Source organism: Pleurodeles waltl, chromosome 7 (assembly GCF_031143425.1).
Source record: "Pleurodeles waltl isolate 20211129_DDA chromosome 7, aPleWal1.hap1.20221129, whole genome shotgun sequence".
NCBI classification, from domain to species: Eukaryota; Metazoa; Chordata; class Amphibia; order Caudata; family Salamandridae; genus Pleurodeles; species Pleurodeles waltl.
Genome location: NC_090446.1, coordinates 1,121,582,912 through 1,121,593,114, shown reverse-complemented (window position 1 = coordinate 1,121,593,114; position 10,203 = coordinate 1,121,582,912). Strand labels below are relative to the sequence as shown.

The following is a 10,203-nucleotide window of genomic DNA, read 5'->3' as shown; positions in this document are numbered from 1 at the left end:
AACAACCTTTGGTTTCAACAAGGACATTAGAGAGATATTGGGACACTGCCTGGGATGCTTGTCCTCTCTCTATTTTGAAAATTTGCCATGCCAACTAAGGGCCAAGGCATACGTTTAGTTTTAGACTTGCCCAACTCTAATTTTCCAAACCTAGAGCATACATTTGGCGCAGATTGTAATACTTTGTTAGTACTACCTTTTGTTCCCTTAAGAGTGCATATATTGTGAACAAACAAGATGGCCAAATTATATCGTAGGAGACTGCCACACCAGGTCCTTCACTCGTAAGAACAGTGGGACTGAAGCATGATGGATTAACTAGTTCCCTTAAATGAAGCCATTTCAAACTTTAATCACCACAGCTGGGGACTCTTTAAAGGTGATATGAACTTCTTTTATACCTGAGTGGGAGCGACAAACATGTAGAATATGTGTCGTATTTTTAGAAAGTGTTTGTTGCTATTGGTTAACAGCACTCCTGTGCAACCCCGTTGGCCTAATGGGTAAGGCAGTCAAATACTATCAAAGGGATTGTGGGTTTGAGTTCTTTCTGGGTTGGAAGAAGATGTATTTTGGAGATGTTTATCTAGTTTCCTAAGGGTCTTCCTTCTTAACAACATTAGCACTGAAGCGTGCTGATAAAATAACCAATTCCAACAAACTTTACTCTGCCACCTGTTCAAGTACCACAGTAGAGCATTTTCTCCACTGCTAGGATAGGAATGGAGAAATGTGCTTGTTTTATGTCTGAGCAGAAAAGATATATGTTTGAATGGATGTGTGGGATAAAACACACCCTGTCGTATGTTGTAAAGGTATTGCAAATTGTGGAGTAGCTTAGTGATCACATAGAGGAAAGTGGGTGAAGACAGAATTCCTCTGTGGGGTGAATGAACTCGGAGGTGACTTGCGTTATCCTTTTTATGTATGACAAAGGTACTTTATTTCTTACTGCACATTTCAATGCCATCACTCAAAAAAAACAAAAAATTCCTAGTCTTTTGTTGTTTCATATGGAAGATTATGTTTTCAGGCATGGAGAATGAAAGCAGAAGATGTAGTGCTGAATTAGACGTTCTCACAAACCATGTAATAATTTGTTCAAAAAAAGGCATGACATTTCTGAGTCATATTTAAAATGATGTGTAAATATGCAGATAGAGTCTATCTTTCCAGTAATGATCTACAGTGTGCAAAAAGTAAACCTTTTGCCATAAGTATCTCCTTTCTGCTAAGCACCGATCATTAAAAATCTCTCTATAAATATGTATATCAGAAGAAGGAAATGTTAGTTCGGGTTGATGTTGTTAGAACTGCAAGTGCAGTTGTATTCCTTGAGCTGCCTTGATGTTTCCTGCTGGCTCGAGCAGTGGGCATTTTGTTGTGACGTGAAGTGAAGTTAGGAGAGTTTAGCGTCCGCATTGTGTTGTTCTTCCAGGTGAGGGTATATTAGATATTTGAATAGTTGTAAGGACTTTAAAGAGAGGGGAGTTATCTATGGATTGCTTGTTGTGTATGTATTGTATAAGTGATTCCATAGACTTAAACTGCGGTAGAGACCACATGATAGGGAGTGGATCTTGTATTTGGAGGACAGGGGAGAGCAGTATCAACGTGGCCCCAGTGGCCTAATGAATAAGGCACTGGCCTCCTAAGCCAGGGATTGTGGGTTCAAGTCCCATCTGGGGTGAAACTCTGTACGTTCAGCTCTTGACTTTTACATTTTCAAAGCACAAACCACACATTTCAGCCCTTGCTTTACATAGACTTTGCAGCTATGGAACATCAATCTACCTTCAAAACACAAGTGCTGGAACTCAAAAACATTTGCCTACATATCCTACTCTTGGGCCCAGTCTGGAGAATGGGATTTCAACCCACCTTTCTGGCTAGACATTTTTTATGTCCTCCTTTGGATAGCACTCGCAGGCAGTCTCCCATTTAGCATTAAAACATGTACTTATTTCACCACTTGAATGTATAAACTGTTGAATAATTAAAAATACCATGTGAAACTGCTATGTTGATAAAGAAGTATTTCTCGAAAAAAGTGCAGCAGATGGGAAGACAGTGCACCCTATTTTATGCTACTATCGCTGGGCTGCTAGTCTTAGAAACCAAACTGAGTTTAGGGAGGGCAGGGTGGTGTTTCAATGATGGCAGTTAAATAGATTTTTCAAAACACCCGGGGTGTTGTTAGACTGAGAAGTTGATGGGACACCTGTGAAAGGCAGCTTTACTTGTCTGCTTTCAGTTGATGTAGATTGTATGTCCTGTTTAACAACCTTTAGTTTCAACAAGGACATTAGAGAGATATTGTGACACTGCCTGGGATGCTTGTCCTCTCTCTATTTTGAAAATTTGCCATGACAACTAAGGGCCAAGGCAGACGTTTAGTTTTAGCCTTGCCCAATTCTAATTTTCCAAACCTAGAGCATACATTTGGCGCAGATTGTAATACTTTGTTAGTACTACCTGTTGTTCCCTTAAGAGTGCATATATTGTGAACAAACAAGATGGCCAAATTATATTGAGGAGTCTGCCACACTAGGTCCTTCACTCGTAAGAACAGTGGGACTGAAGCATGATGGATTAACTAGTTCCCTTAAATGCAGCCATTTCAAACTTTAATCACCACAGCTGGGGACTCTTTAAAAGTGATATGAACTTCTTTTATACCTGAGTGGGAGCGACAAACATGTAGAATATGTGTCGTATTTTTAGAAAGTGTTTGTAGCTATTGGTTAACAGCTCTCCTGTGCAACCCCGTTGGCCTAATTCTAAGGCAGTCAAATACTCACAAAGGGATTGTGGGTTTGAGTTCTTTCTGGGGTGGAAGAAGATGTATTTTGGAGATGTTTATCTAGTTTCCTAAGGGTCTTCCTTCTTAACAACATTAGCAATGAAGCGTGCTGATAAAATAACCAATTCCAACAAACTTTACTCCGCCACCTGTTCAAGTACCACAGCAGAGCATTTTCTCCACTGCTAGGATAGGAATGGAGAAATGTGCTTGTTTTATGTCTGAGCAGAAAAGATATATGTTTGAATGGATGTGTGGGATAAAACACACCCTCTCGTGTGTTGTAAAGGTATTGCAAGTTGTGGAGTATCTTAGTGATCACATAGAGGAAAGTGGGTGAAGACAGAATTCCTCTGTGGGGTGAATGAACTCGGAGGTGACTTGTGTTATCCTTTTTATGTATGACAAAGGTACTTTATTTCTTACTGCACATTTCAATGCCATCACTCAAAAAAAACAAAAAATTCCTAGTCTTTTGTTGTTTCATATGGAAGATTATGTTTTCAGGCATGGAGAATGAAAGCAGAAGCTGTAGTGCTGAATTAGACGTTCTCACAAACCATGTAATAATTTGTTCAAAAAACGGCATGACATTTCTGAGTCATATTAAAAATGATGTGTAAATATGCAGATAGAGTCTATATTTCCAGTAATGATCTACAGTGTGCAAAAAGTAAACCTTTTGCCATAAGTGTCTCCTTTCTGCTAAGCACCGATCATTAAAAATCTCTCTATAAATATGTATATCAGAAGAAGGAAATGCTAGTTCGGGTTGATGTTGTTAGAACTGCAAGTGCAGTTGTATTCCTTGAGCTGCCTTGATGTTTCCTGCTGGCTCGAGCAGTGGGCATTTTGTTGTGACATGTGAAGTGAAGTTAGGAGAGTTTAGCGTCCGCATTGTGTTGTTCTTCCAGGTGAGGGTATATTAGATATTTGAATAGTTGTAAGGACTTTAAAGAGAGGGACGTTATCCATGGATTGCTTGTTGTGAATGTATTGTATAAGTGATTCCATAGACTTAAACTGCGGTAGAGACCACATGATAGGGAGTGGATCTTGTATTTGGAGGACAGGGGAGAGCAGTATCAACGTGGCCCCAATGGCCTAATGGATAAGGCACTGTCCTCCTAAGCCAGGGATTGTGGGTTCAAGTCCCATCTGGGGTGAAACTCTGTCCATTCAGCTCTTGACTTTTACATTTTCAAAGCACAAACCACACAATTCAGCCCTTGCTTTACATAGACTTTGCAGCTATGGAACATCAATCTACCTTCAAAACACAAGTGCTGGAACTCAAAAACATTTGCCTACATATCCTACTCTTGGGCCCAGTATGGAGAATGGGATTTCAACCCACCTTTCTGGCTAGACATTTTTTATGTCCTCCTTTGGATAGCACTCACAGGCAGTCTCCCATTTAGCATTAAAACATGCACTTATTTCACCACTTGAATGTATAAACTGTTGAATAATTAAAAATACCATGTGAAACTGCTATGTTGATAAAGAAGTATTTCTCGAAAAAAGTGCAGCAGATGGGAAGACAGTGCACCCTATTTTATGCTTTTATCGCTGGGCCCCTAGTCTTAGAAACCAAACTGAGTTTAGGGAGGGCAGGGTGGTGTTTCAATGATGGCAGTTAAATAGATTTTTCAAAACACCCGGGGTGTTGTTAGACTGAGAAGTTGATGGGACACCTGTGAAAGGCAGCTTTACTTGTCTGCTTTTAGTTGATGTAGATTGTATGTCCTGTTTAACAACCTTTGGTTTCAACAAGGACATTAGAGAGATATTGGGACACTGCCTGGGATGCTTGTCCTCTCTCTATTTTGAAAATTTGCCATGCCAACTAAGGGCCAAGGCAGACGTTTAGTTTTAGCCTTGCCCAACTCTAATTTTCCAAACCTAGAGCATACATTTAGCGCAGATTGTAATACTTTGTTAGTACTACCTGTTGTTCCCTTAAGAGTGCATATATTGTGAACAAACAAGATGGCCAAATTATATCGTAGGAGTCTGCCACACCAGGTCCTTCACTCGTAAGAACAGTGGGACTGAAGCATGATGGATTAACTAGTTCCCTTAAATGCAGCCATTTCAAACTTTAATCACCACAGCTGGGGACTCTTTAAAGGTGATATGAACTTCTTTTATACCTGAGTGGGAGCGACAAACATGTAGAATATGTGTCGTATTTTTAGAAAGTGTTTGTAGCTATTGGTTAACAGCACTCCTGTGCAACCCGTTGGCCTAATTCTAAGGCAGTCAAATACTCACAAAGGGATTGTGGGTTTGAGTTCTTTCTGGGGTGGAAGAAGATGTATTTTGGAGATGTTTATATAGTTTCCTAAGGGTCTTCCTTATTAACAACATTAGCACGGAAGTGTGCTGATAAAATAACCAATTCCAACAAACTTTACTCCGCCACCTGTTCAAGTACCACAGTAGAGCAGTTTCTCCACTGCTAGGATAGGAATGGAGAAATGTGCTTGTTTTATGTCTGAGCAGAAAAGATATATGTTTGAATGGATGTGTGGGATAAAACACACCCTGTCATATGTTGTAAAGGTATTGCAAGTTGTCGAGTAGCTTAGTGATCACATAGAGGAAAGTGGGTGAAGACAGAATTCCTCTGTGGGGTGAATGAACTCGGAGGTGACTTGCGTTATCCTTTTTATGTATGACAAAGGTACTTTATTTCTTACTGCACATTTCAATGCCATCACTAAAAAAAAACAAAAAATTCCTAGTCTTTTGTTGTTTCATATGGAAGATTATGTTTTCAGGCATGGAGAATGAAAGCAGAAGCTGTAGTGTTGAATTAGACGTTCTCACAAACCATGTAATAATTTGTTCAAAAAACGGCATGACATTTCTGAGTCATATTAAAAATGATGTGTAAATATGCAGATAGAGTATATCTTTCCAGTAATGATCTACAGTGTGCAAAAAGTAAACCTTTTGCCATAAGTATCTCCTTTCTGCTAAGCACCGATCATTAAAAATCTCTCTATAAATATGTATATCAGAAGAAGGAAATGCTAGTTCGGGTTGATGTTGTTAGAACTGCAAGTGCAGTTGTATTCCTTGAGCTGCCTTGATGTTTCCTGCTGGCTCGAGCAGTGGGCATTTTGTTGTGACATGTGAAGTGAAGTTAGGAGAGTTTAGCGTCCGCATTGTATTGTTCTTCCAGGTGAGGGTATATTAGATATTTGAATAGTTGTAAGGACTTTAAAGAGAGGGGAGTTATCCATGGATTGCTTGTTGTGAATGTATTGTATAAGTGATTCCATAGACTTAAACTGCGGTAGAGACCACATGATAGGGAGTGGATCTTGTATTTGGAGGACAGGGGAGAGCAGTATCAACGTGGCCCCAGTGGCCTAATGGATAAGGCACTGGCCTCCTAAGCCAGGGATTGTGGGTTCAAGTCCCATCTGGGGTGAAACTCTGTACATTCAGCTCTTGACTTTTACATTTTCAAAGCACAAACCACACAATTCAGCCCTTGCTTTACATAGACTTTGCAGCTATGGAACATCAATCTACCTTCAAAACACAAGTGCTGGAACTCAAAACCATTTGCCTACATATCCTACTCTTGGGCCCAGTCTGGAGAATGGGATTTCAACCCACCTTTCTGGCTAGACATTTTTTATGTCCTCCTTTGGATAGCACTCGCAGGCAGTCTCCCATTTAGCATTAAAACATGCACTTATTTCACCACTTGAATGTATAAACTGTTGAATAATTAAAAATACCATGTGAAACTGCTATGTTGATAAAGAAGTATTTCTCGAAAAAAGTGCAGCAGATGGGAAGACAGTGCACCCTATTTTATGCTACTATCGCTGGGCCCCTAGTCTTAGAAACCAAACTGAGTTTAGGGAGGGCAGGGTGGTGTTTCAATGATGGCAGGTAAATAGATTTTTCAAAACTCCCGGGGTGTTGTTAGACTGAGAGGTTGATGGGACACCTGTGAAAGGCAGCTTTACTTGTCTGCTTTTAGTTGATGTAGATTGTATGTCCTGTTTAACAACCTTTGGTTTCAACAAGGACATTAGAGAGATATTGGGACACTGCCTGGGATGCTTGTCCTCTCTCTATTTTGAAAATTTGCCATGCCAACTAAGGGCCAAGGCAGACGTTTAGTTTTAGCCTTGCCCAATTCTAATTTTCCAAACCTAGAGCATACATTTGGCGCAGATTGTAATACTTTGTTAGTACTACCTCTTGTTCCCTTAAGAGTGCATATATTGTGAACAAACAAGATGGCCAAATTATATCGTAGGAGTCTGCCACACCAGGTCCTTCACTCGTAAGAACAGTGGGACTGAAGCATGATGGATTAACTAATTCCCTTAAATGCAGCCATTTCAAACTTTAATCACCACAGCTGGGGACTCTTTAAAGGTGATATGAACTTCTTTTATACCTGAGTGTGAGCGACAAACATGTAGAATATGTGTCTTATTTTTAGAAAGTGTTTGTAGCTATTGGTTAACAGCACTCCTGTGCAACCCCATTGGCCTAATGGGTAAGGCAGTCAAATACTCACAAAGGGATTGTGGGTTTGAGTTCTTTCGGGGTGGAAGAAGATGTATTTTGGAGATGTTTATCTAGTTTCCTAAGGGTCTTCCTTCTTAACAACATTAGCACTGAAGCGTGCTGATAAAATAACCAATTCCAACAAACTTTACTCCGCCACTTGTTCAAGTACCACAGTAGAGCATTTTCTCCACTGCTAGGATAGGAATGGAGAAATGTGCTTGTTTTATGTCTGAGCAGAAAAGATATATGTTTGAATGGATGTGTGGGATAAAACACACCCTGTCGTATGTTGTAAAGGTATTGCAAGTTGTGGAGTAGCTTAGTCATCACATAGAGGAAAGTGGGTGAAGACAGAATTCCTCTGTGGGGTGAATGAACTCGGAGGTGACTTGCGTTATCCTTTTTATGTATGACAAAGGTACTTTATTTCTTACTGCACATTTCAATGCCATCACTAAAAAAAAACAAAAAATTCCTAGTCTTTTCTTGTTTCATATGGAAGATTATGTTTTCAGGCATGGAGAATGAAAGCAGAAGCTGTAGTGCTGAATTAGACGTTCTCACAAACCATGTAATAATTTGTTCAAAAAAAGGCATGACATTTCTGAGTCATATTAAAAATGATGTGTAAATATGCAGATAGAGTCTATCTTTCCAGTAATGATCTACAGTGTGCAAAAAGTAAACCTTTTGCCATAAGTATCTCCTTTCTGCTAAGCACCGATCATTAAAAATCTCTCTATAAATATGTATATCAGAAGAAGGAAATGTTAGTTCGGGTTGATGTTGTTAGAACTGCAAGTGCAGTTGTATTCCTTGAGCTGCCTTGATGTTTCCTGCTGGCTCGAGCAGTGGGCATTTTGTTGTGACATGTGAAGTGAAGTTAGGAGAGTTTAGCGTCCGCATTGTGTTGTTCTTCCAGGTGAGGGTATATTAGATATTTGAATAGTTGTAAGGACTTTAAAGAGAGGGGAGTTATCCATGGATTGCTTGTTGTGAATGTATTGTATAAGTGATTCCATAGACTTAAACTGCGGTAGAGACCACATGATAGGGAGTGGATCTTGTATTTGGAAGACAGGGGAGAGGAGTATCAACATGGTCCCAGTGGCCTAATGGATAAGGCACTGGCCTCCTAAGCCAGGGATTGTGGGTTCAAGTTCCATCTGGGGTGAAACTCTGTACATTCAGCTCCTGACTTTTAGATTTTCAAAGCACAAACCACACAATTCAGCCCTTGCTTTACATAGACTTTGGAGCTATGGAACATCAATCGACCTTCAAAACACAAGTGCTGGAACTCAAAAACATTTGCCTACATATCCTACTCTTGGGCCCAGTCTGGAGAATGGGATTTCAACCCACCTTTCTGGCTAGACATTTTTTATGTCCTCCTTTGGATAGCACTCGCAGGCAGTCTCCCATTTAGCATTAAAACATGTACTTATTTCACCACTTGAATGTATAAACTGTTGAATAATTAAAAATACCATGTGAAACTGCTATGTTGATAAAGAAGTATTTTTCTAAAAAAGTGCAGCAGATGGGAAGACAGTGCACCCTATTTTATGCTACTATCGCTGGGCCCCTAGTCTTAGAAATCAAACTGAGTTTAGGGAGGGCAGGGTGGTGTTTCAATGATGGCAGTTAAATAGATTTTTCAAAACACCCGGGGTGTTGTTAGACTGAGAAGTTGATGGGACACCTGTGAAAGGCAGCTTTACTTGTCTGCTTTTAGTTGATGTAGATTGTATGTCCTGTTTAACAACCTTTGGTTTCAACAAGGACATTAGAGAGATATTGGGACACTGCCTGGGATGCTTGTCCTCTCTCTATTTTGAAAATTTGCCATGCCAACTAAGGGCCAAGGCAGACGTTTAGTTTTAGCCTTGCCCAACTCTAATTTTCCAAACCTAGAGCATACATTTGGCGCAGATTGTAATACTTTGTTAGTACTACCTGTTGTTCCCTTAAGAGTGCATATATTGTGAACAAACAAGATGGCCAAATTATATCGTAGGAGTCTGCCACACCAGGTCCTTCACTCGTAAGAACAGTGGGACTGAAGCATGATGGATTAACTAGTTCCCTTAAATGCAGCCATTTCAAACTTTAATCACCACAGCTGGGGACTCTTTAAAGGTGATATGAACTTCTTTTATACCTGAGTGGGAGCGACAAACATGTAGAATATGTGTCGTATTTTTAGAAAGTGTTTGTAGCTATTGGTTAACAGCACTCCTGTGCAACCCGTTGGCCTAATTCTAAGGCAGTCAAATACTCACAAAGGGATTGTGGGTTTGAGTTCTTTCTGGGGTGGAAGAAGATGTATTTTGGAGATGTTTATATAGTTTCCTAAGGGTCTTCCTTATTAACAACATTAGCACGGAAGCGTGCTGATAAAATAACCAATTCCAACAAACTTTACTCCGCCACCTGTTCAAGTACCACAGTAGAGCAGTTTCTCCACTGCTAGGATAGGAATGGAGAAATGTGCTTGTTTTATGTCTGAGCAGAAAAGATATATGTTTGAATGGATGTGTGGGATAAAACACACCCTGTCATATGTTGTAAAGGTATTGCAAGTTGTCGAGTAGCTTAGTGATCACATAGAGGAAAGTGGGTGAAGACAGAATTCCTCTGTGGGGTGAATGAACTCGGAGGTGACTTGCGTTATCCTTTTTATGTATGACAAAGGTACTTTATTTCTTACTGCACATTTCAATGCCATCACTAAAAAAAAAACAAAAAATTTCTAGTCTTTTGTTGTTTCATATGGAAGATTATGTTTTCAGGCATGGAGAATGAAAGCAGAAGCTGTATTGCTGAATTAGACGTTCTCACAAACC

At 39.9% G+C, this 10,203-nt stretch overlaps 2 non-coding genes across 2 annotated transcripts; both read left to right on the top strand.

Moving 5' to 3' along the window:
• Nucleotides 1-1,617: 1,617 nt before the first annotated feature.
• On the top strand, nt 1,618-1,690 carry TRNAR-CCU (transfer RNA arginine (anticodon CCU)). The gene has a single exon. It is a non-coding gene; the product is annotated as a tRNA-Arg (tRNA).
• A 4,485-nt stretch (nt 1,691-6,175) lies between these two features.
• On the top strand, nt 6,176-6,248 carry TRNAR-CCU (transfer RNA arginine (anticodon CCU)). The gene has a single exon. It is a non-coding gene; the product is annotated as a tRNA-Arg (tRNA).
• Nucleotides 6,249-10,203: the final 3,955 nt, after the last annotated feature.